Below are 18239 nucleotides of genomic sequence, written 5' to 3'. Positions count from 1 at the left end.
ATGTGTTTTCTTTAGAATTACCTAAAATGTTCCTGAATTTCCGTTTGTATTACCGAAAAAAGAGGTACTCGTAAAACCGCTTTAATCCGGCTGAAACGTCGAAATATGCAATAAAAACAAAAAATCTCTCTTAATCAATATCTGACTTACTATTTTAACAAGGTACAAATAGTTGATTGAAAATGAAATATTTAAGGGTAATTTGCAATTTATTACGTGTTTGCATCATATTTATCGTAAATTTAATGAATTAATAGCAATAAACCGAAAATGCTTGAAACGTTGTAAAACGGCCAAATATGGCCTAAATCTTTGATATTTGGAAGGAAACAACGATGGAAAACCTCAAAATATTGATAAATTCGATGATTTTTATGTACAAGGCACAATGCAAGAAAACTTGCTTAAAAACGCAATATGTGAAATTCTGAGATTTGTAGGTCAAATCACAAATAGAGAGACAACATTAAGTAGTATCAAAATATTAGAAATTTCGAACATTTTTACCTAAAATCACCCTACATGAAAAGCGTGAAAAAAGTCACTGTAATACCAAATTCGAGGATTTTTACTTAAAATCTTAGAACGAGGTTGCGTATTATTTTGATCATTAAAAAGGCATGTGAAAACGATGTTTTCAATTCAAATGATAAAAATCAATGTGTTTTCTTTAGAATTACCTAAAACGTTCATGAATTTCCGTTTATTTCTGAATTCGTAAAACTGCTCTAATCTAGCTGAAACGTCGAAATATGCAATAAAAACAGAAATTCTCTCCTAATCAATATCTTACTCACTATTTTAACGAGGTACAGATAGTTGATTTAAAATCAAGTATTTAATTTTAATCTGCAATTAATAACGTGTTTGCATCATATTTATCGTAAATTTATTGAATTAATGGCAATAAACAGGAAAGGCTAGAAAACGCGGAAAAACGGCAAAATATTGCCTAAATCGTTGATATTTGGTTTATATCTCATAAAGGAAACAAGGATGAAAAACCTCAAAATATTGCAAAATTCGATGATATTAAGTACAAAGCACAATGCAAGATAACTTGCTTAAAAACGTAATATTACGGGAAATTCTGAGATTTGAAGGCCAAATCACATATAGTGGGACAACATGAAGTAGTATCAAAATATTAGTAAATCCGAACAATTTCACCTAAATCACTCTACATGAAAAACGTGAAAAAAAGTCACTATAATACCAAATTCGAGGATTTTTTACATAAAATTATAAAGCAAGGTTGCGTATTATTTTGATCATTAAAAAGGCATATGAAAACGTTGTTTCCAATTCAAATGATAAAAATCAATGTGTTTTCTATAGAATTGCCTAAAATGTTCCTGAATTTCCGTTTGTATTACCGAAAAAAGAGGTACTCGTACAACCGCTTTAATCCGGCTGAAACGTCGAAATATGCAATAAAAACAGAAAATCTCTCTTAATCAATATCTGACTCACTATTTTAACAAGGTACAAATAGTTGATTGAAAATGAAATATTTAAGGGTAATTTGCAATTTATTACGTGTTTGCATCATATTTATCGTAAATTTATTGAATTAATAGCAATAAACCGAAAATGCTTGAAACGTTGTAAAACGGCCAAATATGGCCTAAATCTTTGATATTTGGAAGAAAACAACGATGAAAAACCTCAAAATATTGATAAATTCGATGATTTTATGTACAAGGCACAATGCAAGAAAACTTGCTTAAAAACGCAATATGTGAAATTCTGAGATTTTTAGGTCAAATCACAAATAGAGAGACAACATTAAGTAGTATCAAAATATTAGAAATTTCGAACATTTTTACCTAAAATCACCCTACATGAAAAGCGTGAAAAAATTCACTGTAATACCAAATTCGAGGATTTTTACTTAAAATCTTAGAGCGAGGTTGCGTATTATTTTGATCATTAAAAAGGCATGTGAAAACGATGTTTTCAATTCAAATGATAAAAATCAATGTGTTTTCTTTAGAATTACCTAAAACGTTCATGAATTTCCGTTTATTTCTGAATTCGTAAAACTGCTCTAATCTGGCTGAAACGTCGAAATATGCAATAAAAACAGAAATTCTCTCCTAATCAAAATCTTACTCACTATTTTAACGAGGTACAGATAGTTGATTTAAAATCAAGTATTTAATTTTAATTTGCAATTAATTACGTGTTTGCATCATATTTATCGTAAATTTATTGAATTATGGCAATAAACAGAAAAGGCTAGAAAACGCGGAAAAACGGCAAAATATTGCGTAAATCGTTGATATTTGGTTTATATCTCATAAAGGAAACAAGGATGAAAAACCTCAAAATATTGCAAAATTCGATGATATTAAGTACAAAGCACAATGCAAGATAACTTGCTTAAAAACGCAATATTACGGGAAATTCTGAGATATGAAGGCCAAATCACATATAGTGGGACAACATGAAGTGGCATCAAAATAGTAGTAAATCCGAACAATTTCACCTAAATCACTCTACATGAAAAACGTGAAAAAAGTCACTATAATACCGAATTCGAAAATTTTTTACATAAAATCATAGAGCAAGGTTGCGTATTATTTTGATCATTAAAAAGGCATATGAAAACGTAGTTTCGAATTCAAATGATAAAAATCAATGTGTTTTCTTTAGAATTACCTAAAATGTTCCTGAATTTCCGTTTGTATTACCGAAAAAAGAGGTACTCGTAAAACCGCTTTAATCCGGCTGAAACGTCGAAATATGCAATAAAAACAGAAAATCTCTCTTAATCAATATCTGAATCACTATTTTAACAAGGTACAAATAGTTGATTGAAAATCAAATATTTAAGGGTAATTTGCAATTCATTACGTGTTTGCATCATATTTATCGTAAATTTAATGAATTAATAGCAATAAACCGAAAATGCTTGAAACGTTGTAAAACAGCCAAATATGGCCTAAATCTTTGATATTTGGATGAAATCTCATAAAGGAAACAACGATGAAAAACCTCAAAATATTGATAAATTCGATGATTTTATGTACAAGGCACAATGCAAGAAAACTTGCTTAACAACGCAATATGTGAAATTATGATATTTGTAGGCCAAATCACAAATAGAGAGACAACATTAAGTAGTATCAAAATATTAGAAATTTCGAACATTTTTACCTAAAATCACCCTACATGAAAAACGTGATAAAAGTCACTATAATACCAAATTCGAGGATTTTTACTTAAAATCTTAGAGCGAGGTTGCGTATTATTTTGATCATTATTTTGAAAAGGCATGTGAAAACGATGTTTTCAATTCAAATGATAAAAATCAATGTGTTTTCTTTAGAATTACCTAAAACGTTCATGAATTTCCGTTTATTTCTGAATTCGTAAAACTGCTCTAATCTGGCTGAAACGTCGAAATATGCAATAAAAACAGAAATTCTCTCCTAATCTTTTTTTTTTTTTTTTTTTAGCAGGGATAATCCTGCGCGGGCCCTAAGCCTCTGGCTGGCCCACTAAGTGATGCTTGTTTCTGGATTACTTGGGCGGAGGATGAGTATTCATGACTCGTATGGTCGCTTCAGTAAGATTTTGCCATATGTGTTTAACAACTTCCTCTGCTCTGTTGAATCTAAGGTGAAATCTGAACGGGTTTGTAACTGTGCACTGTGTTAGATAATGTTCCAGCGGTCTGTCGGGCAATCCTCCACAGTGTTGACATTTCCTCTCATCTTCCGGAACCTGTAAGCCCATTTCCCATGCACATGGGTATCCAAGCCTGATGCGATGTAAGTGCACTTCTGTTGTTCTACTGCCCCCTTTCATCAAACTAAGTGGTTCGTAGTTGGTTGAATTCTTGTACCAACCCGCAGATCCTGATGTTGCAATTGCTGTGGTGTGGTCACTGTACATCATTCGCATTGCTCTGTTTCGAATTACTTTCTTCATCTGGGATAGACTCTGTGGTATGTAAATGTCTACATTTCCCCTCTTAGTAGCAAGTTTTGCAGCTTCGTCTGCAATGTCATTACCTATTAGTCCCACATGACTTGGCACCCAGTTGATAAGTACCCTTCGGCCTTGTCGTTTGAGTGTGTGCATGAATGACAAGACATTTGTGATCAGATGGATGTTATCACATATGTGTTCTTGTTGCAAGGTTTCAATGGCGGTTCTCGAATCTGTATGGATGATAACATGTTGTCGGTGTTCAGCAAGAGCATGTTCCAAAGCCTTTTGAATGGCTAGCATCTCTGTTTGTAAAGTCGAACACATATTTGAGAGCCTCCAACTATATACAGAGTTTCCTGCTTTAACTGCAGCTCCGGTTTCATGTCCCTGCTGGTCTACTGACCCATCCGTGAAGTAAGTGAAGCTGACGGATGCCATGTTTGCTTCTATATGCATCTGTGCAATGTTATGTAGCAGATGAGGATGTGTCTGGTTCTTCTTTCCTTCAAGAGCCATAATCTTAAAGTCTGCTGGCAGAGATTCCCAAGGGGCCTGTATAACAAAGTCTGCATGTATGTCGTCGACACCCCTCTCAGTGACTGTGTTTGCCATATCGAATGTATCGATGGCGTTTATCGCACAATGGGTCCACCTGTTGCCATTGGAGGCTCTTCTGTCCAGAGTTAGTGCTCCAGTGATTATATCTTTAAGTGAACTGAATCTAGGTCTAGTCAATATCTTGGTCAGCATGCACGCAGCAATCCCCTTTACCCTTATTTCAAGCGACGTTAGCTTTGTTTCGAGTCTTAGGTTCAGTATTTTAGTCCATCTGGGAGCTCCTGTTATGATTCGCAATGCATCATTTTGAAGAACCTCAACGTTTTCCCACTGACCAGGAGAAAGAGTGAGTAAGGCAGGTGCTGCATAATCAACCAGGGAACGAACGGCGTGTATGTAAAACATTCTCAACACTCTGTGTCCCGCTCCTAGACGGGGCCCTGTGATTGCTCTCATTACATTCATTCGTGACTTTGCTCTCTCCTTTAGATATTGAATTTGCTTATTGAATGTCATTTTAAAATCAATCCACACTCCGAGATATCGATATTGTGTAACCCACTGAAGGTTAATGTCTTGAATGCGTAGGTGCCAGTCTGGAGTGTTGCCACCTAGTCTCATCGCCTTAGACTTCTGTGCAGATATTTTTAGCCCTAAAACACTGCATTCAGATGTCACTATATCTAAAGCACCTTGAGCTTTATTTAGAAGTGAAGGACCTGTAATGACTAATGCTATATCATCAGCATAGCTTAGCAATTTAACCCCTTCTGTAAAGGTCATGGTAACAAGGTTTTCCATAAGGATGTTAAAAAGACTAGGACTGAGGACTCCTCCTTGTGGAGTCCCATTCTCGTGCAAGTGGTAGTCCGACACTTGTCCTTGCAACTTTACTCTGGCATACCTGTGACTCAGGTAATCTTGAATCCATGCTAGCATTTTCCCCTTCACACCTTTTTTAACTAAGGTGTGTAGTATTGCTTGCGGGCTTGCAAGTTCAAATGCTTTTTCCAGATCAAGGAAGACCACTATAGACCCGAGTTAACTGTTTCTAGTAATGTTGCTATGCAGTTGGCAGTACCTACACCTCTAGTGAAGCCAAATATGTGTCCATGAAGGTCTCCAGTCTTCCACAGTAGCCTATTTAAGACCATCCGTTCTGCAGTTTTACTAATGCATGATGTTAATGAAATGGGTCTGTAATTGCCAGGTTCTTTCGGCTTAGGAATCGGTATGATGTCTGCTTTCTTCCAAGAGGTTGGTAGTTTGCCTTGCTGCCAAGAAGCATTGATGACGTCCAAGATTTCTCGTTCTCCAGCAGGACCTGTATGTGCGATCATTGAGTATGTAATGTTATCAGCACCTGGTGCAGTGTCCTTACCACCTTTTTTGGCTCTGCTTAGTTCCTGTTCGGTGAAGGGACAGTCACACTCGTCATGCATAGCTATGCCCTCACGAATGACTGTCATCCTCTCTTGTTTTAAGTGTACTTGCTGCCTTCGGACCATTGCAGGAAGCTGATATGAAGCTGTTCTTTCTGCAAAATGGAGAGCAAGTCTCTCAGCCTCCCGCAATGGTTGAATACATGCCTGTGGCCGGGCTGGACGACCTGATATAGTTTTAATCTGACCCCATATCTTGCCAAAACTACTATGTTCATTTAGAGTTTAACACCACTCAAACCATCTTGCCTCCTTTACTTCTCTAGAAACTCGTCTTGCTTCAGATATCACCGCTCGTAGCAGAGTTCTTCCTTCTGGTGTGGGGTTTCTCTTTTGATGTTTTCGGAAGATGTTGACTCTGTGGTTCTGTTCTTTAACTTCATTACTATAGAACCAATAGTTCTTTCGTTTTGTGTTACCTGTGATAATGATTGGAATAGCTTTGTTTGCAGCAGCTGCAACGGCCTCCTGCAGATCGGTCTCGTGTATGTTCAAATCCTCAGGTGGCGTGTACGTTGCATACCATTTGTCAAGTACTGCCTGGTATACATTCCAATTGGCCTTTCCTAAATTCCACCGAGGCTGCGCAGGTGGTGGAGGAGGTCGTGCCAGGTTTAGTGTCGTGACAGTAGCATAGTGGTCACTGGTGATCACCGGGTCTACTTCCCACTTCGCCTATTGCTGGAGTGCTGTTGAGACGAATGTAAGATCAAGGGAACCTCCTAGAATGTGAGTGGGCTCCCCAGTGTTGAGAAGCGTAATTTCAGGTACTTCACGCAGAGCTGCAGCTAAATGGCGCCCATCTGCATTGGCTGGCCCAGTTGCACCTAACTCTGGATGATGAGCATTAAAATCTCCAGCAATAATTACATTTTCCTGCGTGGCCAAGGCAAGCACTGCCTCTGCTTCTAGTTTACGTCTAGGGGGCTTGTAGACGTTGTATATGAGGAGCTCAAAATTAGCCATATTCACTGTAACTGCTAATACCTCTACTCCATCCCCACATGAAACTGAGTCAATTTTCTTGCTGGGTATGGTGTTTCTGACTAGGGTCATTAATCCTCTTAGTCTCCCCTGCTCATACGGGAGAACATAGTGCTGATAACCAGCCAATTTGAAGGATTTCGTGGCAGGGAAAAGAGTTTCCTCCAAAACGATTAAATCTGCTTTCGTGCTGATTGCAGCCTCCTGAAGTGTGTGTCTTTTATTTCCAAGACCCTGTATGTTCCACTGCAGAATTCGTAATGGCCAGACGACGGGTTCGGTTGGTGTTGCTTGTTCTACTAGAACTCCTCCTCGGAATCGACCTCTATATTCTCCGCCTCGCAAGTCGTATCGCTGCAAATTGGACTGCATTGACAGTTCGTGGTCAACCCCGACGTTGTTGTAATCTGTGCATAACTGTGGTCCATCACTTTGTTGGTGGTATTGCTGCAAGTCGGACTGCATTGAATGCTCGTGGCCGTTTCTTGTGTTGGTAGAACCTGTGCATCTCTGCTGGCCAATACGTCTTTGTTGGCGTTGCTGCATATCAGACTGCATTGGCTGTTGTTGCCTGTCTCCCGTGTCGGAAGAGTCTGTCGATCGTGGGTGGTCACAGCTTCTTGCAGTTGCGTTTGTGAATGTTGATGTTCCGGTGTCTTGACTATCCGACTGTTGTCGGTAGTCAGTATGTCCAAGTTGCGTTGGTTGTCCTCTCGTGCTCCATCCCGTCGGAGACTGTCTATTTCTCGTGTAATAGTCAGTATGTCCAAGTTGCGTTGGTTGTCCTCTCGTGCTCCATCCCGTCGGAGACTGTCTATTTCTCGTGTAACTGTGGTCTGCTGCACGATCTTGTCCATTATCACACAAGTGATGTCCTGAGTCTGTTGCTGTGAGGCGTTCTGCGTCATCTGTAGGCAATTGATAATGGTCTCTGCCATGATCTTCACGATGGTTTTCAGCTGGACCTCGGTAAAACTGTATAGCTGGTGAGGAGATTCCGAAAGTAAGTGTTTTCTGCTCTTTTGCATTTGCTGTACTTCTGCAACACTTTCGTGTAATGTCTGATTCGGAATTAACAGATTCGGGAAATTTTGCTCTGTGAGAGCGGGTGGCTGTTGTGGCTGTGCACGAGTGTTCCAGACGTTGGTGTTGGTGGATGTATTGCTGGTCAGTGTGTTGATCCTGGCCTGAGCTGTCTGCACTTTCTGTTTCCGTGCAGAGCAGGTTGTGCTCCAGGCATGATGTTTGCCTCCACAATTTGGACATTTGGCTGTTGTGGTCTGGTTTGCCTTGTGCTTGGCAATACAGTCTTTGGTTGGATGTCTCAGGCTGCACACTCCGCATCTCTCTTGTCCTGTGCAGCGTGACTGATGGTGGCCGTATTTCTGACACCTGAAGCAGCGCAGGGGTTCCGGGACGTATGGCCTCTGTCGGTATGTCCCCCAATTTCCAAGACCGAAAGTTTCTGGCGCATGTCCCAAGACGGTCACCAGAACCTGACGCGTCGCTGCCTTGTCTACTTTTGTGCGGCAACGTTCCGCATTCAGGATTTGCTTGTGTTCTAGAACCGGATCCAGGGGAAAGTCGAGTGGGTATCCCAAAAGCACGACTCGTGTGCGTCTTTCTGAAGGGTCCAGCTTTACCAAGCACACAGGTTTCCCCTGCAGGACTCTTACCTTCTCTAAGTAATGTGCAGTCTGTCGGTCTTGAGGTGTCATTATTATTTCCCCCTTCAGGTTGTCTGTAATGGAAAGTTTGAGCTCTGGTTGTTCTTTTTCCAACGCCGTTACTACTCCATATGCTGTAGGAAAATGGTCTATCTGCATGATCTTGAATTTTGGAAGATGTGCAGAGGCTGGCGATGTCTGGTGTGAGACTGGTGGTGTCCTCCCCTGTCCCATACTGCTGTCCTGCGGCTGGGCTGTGGAGAGAGGAACAATGGCTGACACTGGCTGGCGTGAAACCGGTGGTGTCCTCTCCTGACTCATACTGCCGTCCCGCGTCAGCGTTGCGGACAGAGAAGCATTGACTGACACTGGCTGGTGTGTGACTGACGCTGTCCTCCCTAGGTCCATTACGTCCGCTGACTTGCTGGTAGAAGCAAGTGGTAAAGCCTCGATAGCAGTTTTCTTTGGTGCCTGCTGCACATCGGTCCACCGTCCCTCCTCGTCCGAAAGCTGCTTCCATTCCCTCTTGCGCTGAGCCTTCCCCATTGCTCTCTTCACGTAGTGAGAACCGACTCAAACCACCGGAGCAGCAGGCGACACGTCCTCACAGCACGGTAGCTCAGGAGCAACTCCTCTCCTAATCAATATCTTACTCCCTATTTTAAAGAGGTACAGATAGTTGATTTAAAATCAAGTATTTAATTTTAATTTGCAATTAATTACGTGTTTGCATCATATTTATCGTAAATTTATTGAATTAATGGCAATAAACAGAAAAGGCTAGAAAACGCGGAAAAACGGCAAAATATTGCCTAAATCGTTGATATTTGGTTTATATCTCATAAAGGAAACAAGGATGAAAAACCTCAAAATATTGCAAAATTCGATGATATTAAGTACAAAGCACAATGCAAGATAACTTGCTTAAAAACGCAATATTACGGGAAATTCCGAGATTTGAAAACCAAATCACATATAGTGGAACAACATGAAGTAGTATCAAAATATTAGTAAATCCGAACAATTTCACCTAAATCACTCTACATGAAAAACGTGAAAAAAGTCACTATAATACCAAATTCGAGGATTTTTTACATAAAATCATAGAGCAAAGTTGCGTATTATTTTGATCATTAAAAAGGCACATGAAAACGTTGTTTCCAATTCAAATGATAAAAATCAATGTGTTTTCTATAGAATTACCTAAAATGTTCCTGAATTTCCGTTTGTATTACCAAAAAAAAAGAGGTACTCGTAAAACCGCTTTAATCCGGCTGAAACGTCGAAATATGCAAAAAAACAGAAAATCTCTCTTAATCAATATCTGACTCACTATTTTCACAAGGTACAAATAGTTGATTGAAAATCAAATATTTAAGGGTAATTTGCAATTTATTACGTGTTTGCGTCATATTTATCGTAAATTTAATGAATTAATAGCAATAAACCGAAAATGCTTGAAACGTTGTAAAACGGCTAAATATTGCCTAAATCTTTGATATTTGGAAGGAAACAACGATGAAAAACCTCAAAATATTTATAAATTCGATGATTTTATGTACAAGGCACAATGCAAGAAAACTTGCTTAAAAACGCAATATGTGAAATTCTGAGATTTGTAGGCCAAATCACAAATAGAGAGACAACATTAAGTAGTATCAAAATGTTAGAAATTTCGAACATTTTTACCTAAAATCACCCTACATGAAAAACGTGAAAAAAGTCACAATAATACCAAACTCGAGGATTTTTACTTAAAATCTTAGAGCGAGGTTGCGTAATATTTTGATCATTAAAAAGGCATGTGAAAACGATGTTTTCAATTCAAATGATAAAAGCAATGTATTTTCTTTAGAATTACCTAAAACGTTCATGAATTTCCGTTTTTCTGAATTCGTAAAACTGCTCTAATCTGGCTGAAACGTCGAAATATGCAATAAAAACAGAAATTCTCTCCTAATCAATATCTTACTCACTATTTTAACGAGGTACAGATAGTTGATTTAAAATCAAGTATTTAATTTTAATTTGCAATTAATTACGTGTTTGCATCATATTTATCGTAAATTTAATTGAATTAATGACAATAAACAGAAAAGGCTAGAAAACGCAGAAAAACGGCAAAATATTGCCTAAATCGTTGCTATTTGGTTTATATCTCATAAAGGAAACAAGGATGAAAAACCTCAAAATATTGCAAAATTCGATGATATTAAGTACAAAGCACAATGCAAGATAACTTCCTTAAAAACGTAATATTACGGGAAATTCTGAGATTTGAAGGCCAAATCACATATAGTGGGACAACATGAAGTAGTATCAAAATATTAGTAAATCCGAACAATTTCACCTAAATCACTCTACATGAAAAACGTGAAAAAAGTCACTATAATAACAAATTCGAGGATTTTTTACATAAAATCATAGAGCAAGGTTGCGTATTATTTTGATCATTAAAAAGGCATATGAAAACGTTGTTTCCAATTCAAATGATAAAAATCAATGTGTTTTCTTTAGAATTGCCTAAAATGTTCCTGAATTTCCGTTTGTATTACCGAAAAAAGAGGTATTCGTAAAACCGCTTTAATCCGGCTGAAACGTCGAAATATGCAATAAAAACAGAAAATCTCTCTTAATCAATATCTGACTCACTATTTTAACAAGGTACAAATAGTTGATTGAAAATCAAATATTTAAGGGTAATTTGCAATTCATTACGTGTTTGCATCATATTTATCGTAAATATAATGAATTAATAGCAATAAACCGAAAAGCTTGAAACGTTGTAAAACGGCCAAATATGGCCTAAATCTTTGATATTTGGATGAAATCTCATAAAGGAAACAACGATGAAAAACCTCAAAATATTGATAAATTCCATGATTTTATGTACAAGGCACAATGCAAGAAAACTTGCTTAAAAACGCAATATGTGAAATTCTGAGATTTGTAGGCCAAATCACAAATAGAGAGACAACATTAAGTAGTATCAAAATGTTAGAAATTTCGAACATTTTTACCTAAAATCACCCTACATGAAACACGTGAAAAAATTACTATAATACCAAACTCGAGGATTTTTACTTAAAATCTTAGAGCGAGGTTGGGTAATTTTTTGATCATTAAAAAGGCATGTGAAAACGATGTTTTCAATTCAAATGATAAAATCAATGTGTTTTCTTTAGAATTACCTAAAACGTTCATGAATTTCCGTTTATTTCTGAATTCGTAAAACTGCTCTAATCTGGCTGAAACGTCGAAATATGCAATAAAAACAGAAATTCTCTCCTATTCAATATCTTACTCACTATTTTAACGAGGTACAGATAGTTGATTTAAAATCAAGTATTTAATTTTAATTTGCAATTAATTACGTGTTTGCATCATATTTATCGTAAATTTAATTGAATTAATGACAATAAACAGAAAAGGCTAGAAAACGCAGAAAAACGGCAAAATATTGCCTAAATCGTTGCTATTTGGTTTATATCTCATAAAGGAAACAAGGATGAAAAACCTCAAAATATTGCAAAATTCGATGATATTAAGTACAAAGCGCAATGCAAGATAACTTCCTTAAAAACGTAATATTACGAGAAATTCTGAGATTTGAAGGCCAAATCACATATAGTGGGACAACATGAAGTAGTATCAAAATATTAGTAAATCCGAACAATTTCACCTAAATCACTCTACATGAAAAACGTGAAAAAAGTCACTATAATACCAAATTCGAGGATTTTTTACATAAAATCATAGAGCAAGGTTGCGTACTATTTTGATCATTAAAAAGGCATATGAAAACGTTGTTTCCAATTCAAATGATAAAAATCAATGTGTTTTCTTTAGAATTGCCTAAAATGTTCCTGAATTTCCGTTTGTATTACCGAAAAAAGAGGTATTCGTAAAACCGCTTTAATCCGGCTGAAACGTCGAAATATGCAATAAAAACAGAAAATCTCTCTTAATCAATATCTGACTCACTATTTTAACAAGGTACAAATAGTTGATTGAAAATCAAATATTTAAGGGTAATTTGCAATTCATTACGTGTTTGCATCATATTTATCGTAAATATAATGAATTAATAGCAATAAACCGAAAAGCTTGAAACGTTGTAAAACGGCCAAATATGGCCTAAATCTTTGATATTTGGATGAAATCTCATAAAGGAAACAACGATGAAAAACCTCAAAATATTGATAAATTCGATGATTTTATGTACAAGGCACAATGCAAGAAAACTTGCTTAAAAACGCAATATGTGAAATTCTGAGATTTGTAGGCCAAATCACAAATAGAGAGACAACATTAAGTAGTATCAAAATGTTAGAAATTTCGAACATTTTTACCTAAAATCACCCTACATGAAACACGTGAAAAAATTACTATAATACCAAACTCGAGGATTTTTACTTAAAATCTTAGAGCGAGGTTGGGTAATTTTTTGATCATTAAAAAGGCATGTGAAAACGATGTTTTCAATTCAAATGATAAAATCAATGTGTTTTCTTTAGAATTACCTAAAACGTTCATGAATTTCCGTTTATTTCTGATTTCGTAAAACTGCTCTAATCTGGCTGAAACGTCGAAATATGCAATAAAAACAGAAATTCTCTCCTATTCAATATCTTACTCACTATTTTAACGAGGTACAGATAGTTGATTTAAAATCAAGTATTTAATTTTAATTTGCAATTAATTACGTGTTTGCATCATATTTATCGTAAATTTAATTGAATTAATGACAATAAACAGAAAAAGCTAGAAAACGCAGAAAAACGGCAAAATATTGCCTAAATCGTTGCTATTTGGTTTATATCTCATAAAGGAAACAAGGATGAAAAACCTCAAAATATTGCAAAATTCGATGATATTAAGTACAAAGCGCAATGCAAGATAACTTCCTTAAAAACGTAATATTACGAGAAATTCTGAGATTTGAAGGCCAAATCACATATAGTGGGACAACATGAAGTAGTATCAAAATATTAGTAAATCCGAACAATTTCACCTAAATCACTCTACATGAAAAACGTGAAAAAAGTCACTATAATACCAAATTCGAGGATTTTTTACATAAAATCATAGAGCAAGGTTGCGTACTATTTTGATCATTAAAAAGGCATATGAAAACGTTGTTTCCAATTCAAATGATAAAAATCAATGTGTTTTCTTTAGAATTGCCTAAAATGTTCCTGAATTTCCGTTTGTATTACCGAAAAAAGAGGTATTCGTAAAACCGCTTTAATCCGGCTGAAACGTCGAAATATGCAATAAAAACAGAAAATCTCTCTTAATCAATATCTGACTCACTATTTTAACAAGGTACAAATAGTTGATTGAAAATCAAATATTTAAGGGTAATTTGCAATTCATTACGTGTTTGCATCATATTTATCGTAAATATAATGAATTAATAGCAATAAACCGAAAAGCTTGAAACGTTGTAAAACGGCCAAATATGGCCTAAATCTTTGATATTTGGATGAAATCTCATAAAGGAAACAACGATGAAAAACCTCAAAATATTGATAAATTCGATGATTTTATGTACAAGGCACAATGCAAGAAAACTTGCTTAAAAACGCAATATGTGAAATTCTGAGATTTGTAGGCCAAATCACAAATAGAGAGACAACATTAAGTAGTATCAAAATGTTAGAAATTTCGAACATTTTTACCTAAAATCACCCTACATGAAACACGTGAAAAAATTACTATAATACCAAACTCGAGGATTTTTACTTAAAATCTTAGAGCGAGGTTGGGTAATTTTTTGATCATTAAAAAGGCATGTGAAAACGATGTTTTCAATTCAAATGATAAAATCAATGTGTTTTCTTTAGAATTACCTAAAACGTTCATGAATTTCCGTTTATTTCTGAATTCGTAAAACTGCTCTAATCTGGCTGAAACGTCGAAATATGCAATAAAAACAGAAATTCTCTCCTATTCAATATCTTACTCACTATTTTAACGAGGTACAGATAGTTGATTTAAAATCAAGTATTTAATTTTAATTTGCAATTAATTACGTGTTTGCATCATATTTATCGTAAATTTAATTGAATTAATGACAATAAACAGAAAAGGCTAGAAAACGCAGAAAAACGGCAAAATATTGCCTAAATCGTTGCTATTTGGTTTATATCTCATAAAGGAAACAAGGATGAAAAACCTCAAAATATTGCAAAATTCGATGATATTAAGTACAAAGCGCAATGCAAGATAACTTCCTTAAAAACGTAATATTACGAGAAATTCTGAGATTTGAAGGCCAAATCACATATAGTGGGACAACATGAAGTAGTATCAAAATATTAGTAAATCCGAACAATTTCACCTAAATCACTCTACATGAAAAACGTGAAAAAAGTCACTATAATACCAAATTCGAGGATTTTTTACATAAAATCATAGAGCAAGGTTGCGTACCATTTTGATCATTAAAAAGGCATATGAAAACGTTGTTTCCAATTCAAATGATAAAAATCAATGTGTTTTCTTTAGAATTGCCTAAAATGTTCCTGAATTTCCGTTTGTATTACCGAAAAAAGAGGTATTCGTAAAACCGCTTTAATCCGGCTGAAACGTCGAAATATGCAATAAAAACAGAAAATCTCTCTTAATCAATATCTGACTCACTATTTTAACAAGGTACAAATAGTTGATTGAAAATCAAATATTTAAGGGTAATTTGCAATTCATTACGTGTTTGCATCATATTTATCGTAAATATAATGAATTAATAGCAATAAACCGAAAAGCTTGAAACGTTGTAAAACGGCCAAATATGGCCTAAATCTTTGATATTTGGATGAAATCTCATAAAGGAAACAACGATGAAAAACCTCAAAATATTGATAAATTCGATGATTTTATGTACAAGGCACAATGCAAGAAAACTTGCTTAAAAACGCAATATGTGAAATTCTGAGATTTGTAGGCCAAATCACAAATAGAGAGACAACATTAAGTAGTATCAAAATGTTAGAAATTTCGAACATTTTTACCTAAAATCACCCTACATGAAACACGTGAAAAAATTACTATAATACCAAACTCGAGGATTTTTACTTAAAATCTTAGAGCGAGGTTGGGTAATTTTTTGATCATTAAAAAGGCATGTGAAAACGATGTTTTCAATTCAAATGATAAAATCAATGTGTTTTCTTTAGAATTACCTAAAACGTTCATGAATTTCCGTTTATTTCTGAATTCGTAAAACTGCTCTAATCTGGCTGAAACGTCGAAATATGCAATAAAAACAGAAATTCTCTCCTATTCAATATCTTACTCACTATTTTAACGAGGTACAGATAGTTGATTTAAAATCAAGTATTTAATTTTAATTTGCAATTAATTACGTGTTTGCATCATATTTATCGTAAATTTAATTGAATTAATGACAATAAACAGAAAAAGCTAGAAAACGCAGAAAAACGGCAAAATATTGCCTAAATCGTTGCTATTTGGTTTATATCTCATAAAGGAAACAAGGATGAAAAACCTCAAAATATTGCAAAATTCGATGATATTAAGTACAAAGCGCAATGCAAGATAACTTCCTTAAAAACGTAATATTACGAGAAATTCTGAGATTTGAAGGCCAAATCACATATAGTGGGACAACATGAAGTAGTATCAAAATATTAGTAAATCCGAACAATTTCACCTAAATCACTCTACATGAAAAACGTGAAAAAAGTCACTATAATACCAAATTCGAGGATTTTTTACATAAAATCATAGAGCAAGGTTGCGTACTATTTTGATCATTAAAAAGGCATATGAAAACGTTGTTTCCAATTCAAATGATAAAAATCAATGTGTTTTCTTTAGAATTGCCTAAAATGTTCCTGAATTTCCGTTTGTATTACCGAAAAAAGAGGTATTCGTAAAACCGCTTTAATCCGGCTGAAACGTCGAAATATGCAATAAAAACAGAAAATCTCTCTTAATCAATATCTGACTCACTATTTTAACAAGGTACAAATAGTTGATTGAAAATCAAATATTTAAGGGTAATTTGCAATTCATTACGTGTTTGCATCATATTTATCGTAAATATAATGAATTAATAGCAATAAACCGAAAAGCTTGAAACGTTGTAAAACGGCCAAATATGGCCTAAATCTTTGATATTTGGATGAAATCTCATAAAGGAAACAACGATGAAAAACCTCAAAATATTGATAAATTCGATGATTTTATGTACAAGGCACAATGCAAGAAAACTTGCTTAAAAACGCAATATGTGAAATTCTGAGATTTGTAGGCCAAATCACAAATAGAGAGACAACATTAAGTAGTATCAAAATGTTAGAAATTTCGAACATTTTCACCTAAAATCACCCTACATGAAAAACGTGAAAAAATCATTATAATACCAAACTCGAGGATTTTTACTTAAAATCTTAGAGCGAGGTTGGGTAATTTTTTGATCATTAAAAAGGCATGTGAAAACGATGTTTTCAATTCAAATGATAAAATCAATGTGTTTTCTTTAGAATTACCTAAAACGTTCATGAATTTCCGTTTATTTCTGAATTCGTAAAACTGCTCTAATCTGGCTGAAACGTCGAAATATGCAATAAAAACAGAAATTCTCTCCTAATCAATATCTTACTCACTATTTTAACGAGGTACAGATAGTTGATTTAAAATCAAGTATTTAATTTTAATTTGCAATTAATTACGTGTTTGAATCATATATATCGTAAATTTAATTGAATTAATGACAATAAACAGAAAAGGCTAGAAAACGCAGAAAAACGGCAAAATATTGCCTAAATCGTTGCTATTTGGTTTATATCTCATAAAGGAAACAAGGATGAAAAACCTCAAAATATTGCAAAATTCGATGATATTAAGTACAAAGCACAATGCAAGATAACTTGCTTAAAAACGTAATATTACGGGAAATTCTGAGATTTGAAGGCCAAATCACATATAGTGGGACAACATGAAGTAGTATCAAAATATTAGTAAATCCGAACAATTTCACCTAAATCACTCTACATGAAAAACGTGAAAAAAGTCACTATAATACCAAATTCGAGGATTTTTTACATAAAATCATAGAGCAAGGTTGCGTATTATTTTGATCATTAAAAAGGCATATGAAAACGTTGTTTCCAATTCAAATGATAAAAATCAATGTGTTTTCTTTAGAATTGCCTAAAATGTTCCTGAATTTCCGTTTGTATTACCGAAAAAAGAGGTATTCGTAAAACCGCTTTAATCCGGCTGAAACGTCGAAATATGCAATAAAAACAGAAAATCTCTCTTAATCAATATCTGACTCACTATTTTAACATGGTACAAATAGTTGATTGAAAATCAAATATTTAAGGGTAATTTGCAATTCATTACGTGTTTGCATCATATTTATCGTAAATATAATGAATTAATAGCAATAAACCGAAAAGCTTGAAACGTTGTAAAACGGTCAAATATGGCCTAAATCTTTGATATTTGGATGAAATCTCATAAAGGAAACAACGATGAAAAACCTCAAAATATTGATAAATTCGATGATTTTATGTACAAGGCACAATGCAAGAAAACTTGCTTAAAAACGCAATATGTGAAATTCTGAGATTTGTAGGCCAAATCACAAATAGAGAGACAACATTAAGTA

The sequence above is a fragment of the Procambarus clarkii genome, chromosome 67, assembly GCF_040958095.1.
Source record: "Procambarus clarkii isolate CNS0578487 chromosome 67, FALCON_Pclarkii_2.0, whole genome shotgun sequence".
Lineage (NCBI taxonomy): Eukaryota > Metazoa > Arthropoda > Malacostraca > Decapoda > Cambaridae > Procambarus > Procambarus clarkii.
This window is presented reverse-complemented; position numbering follows the sequence as displayed.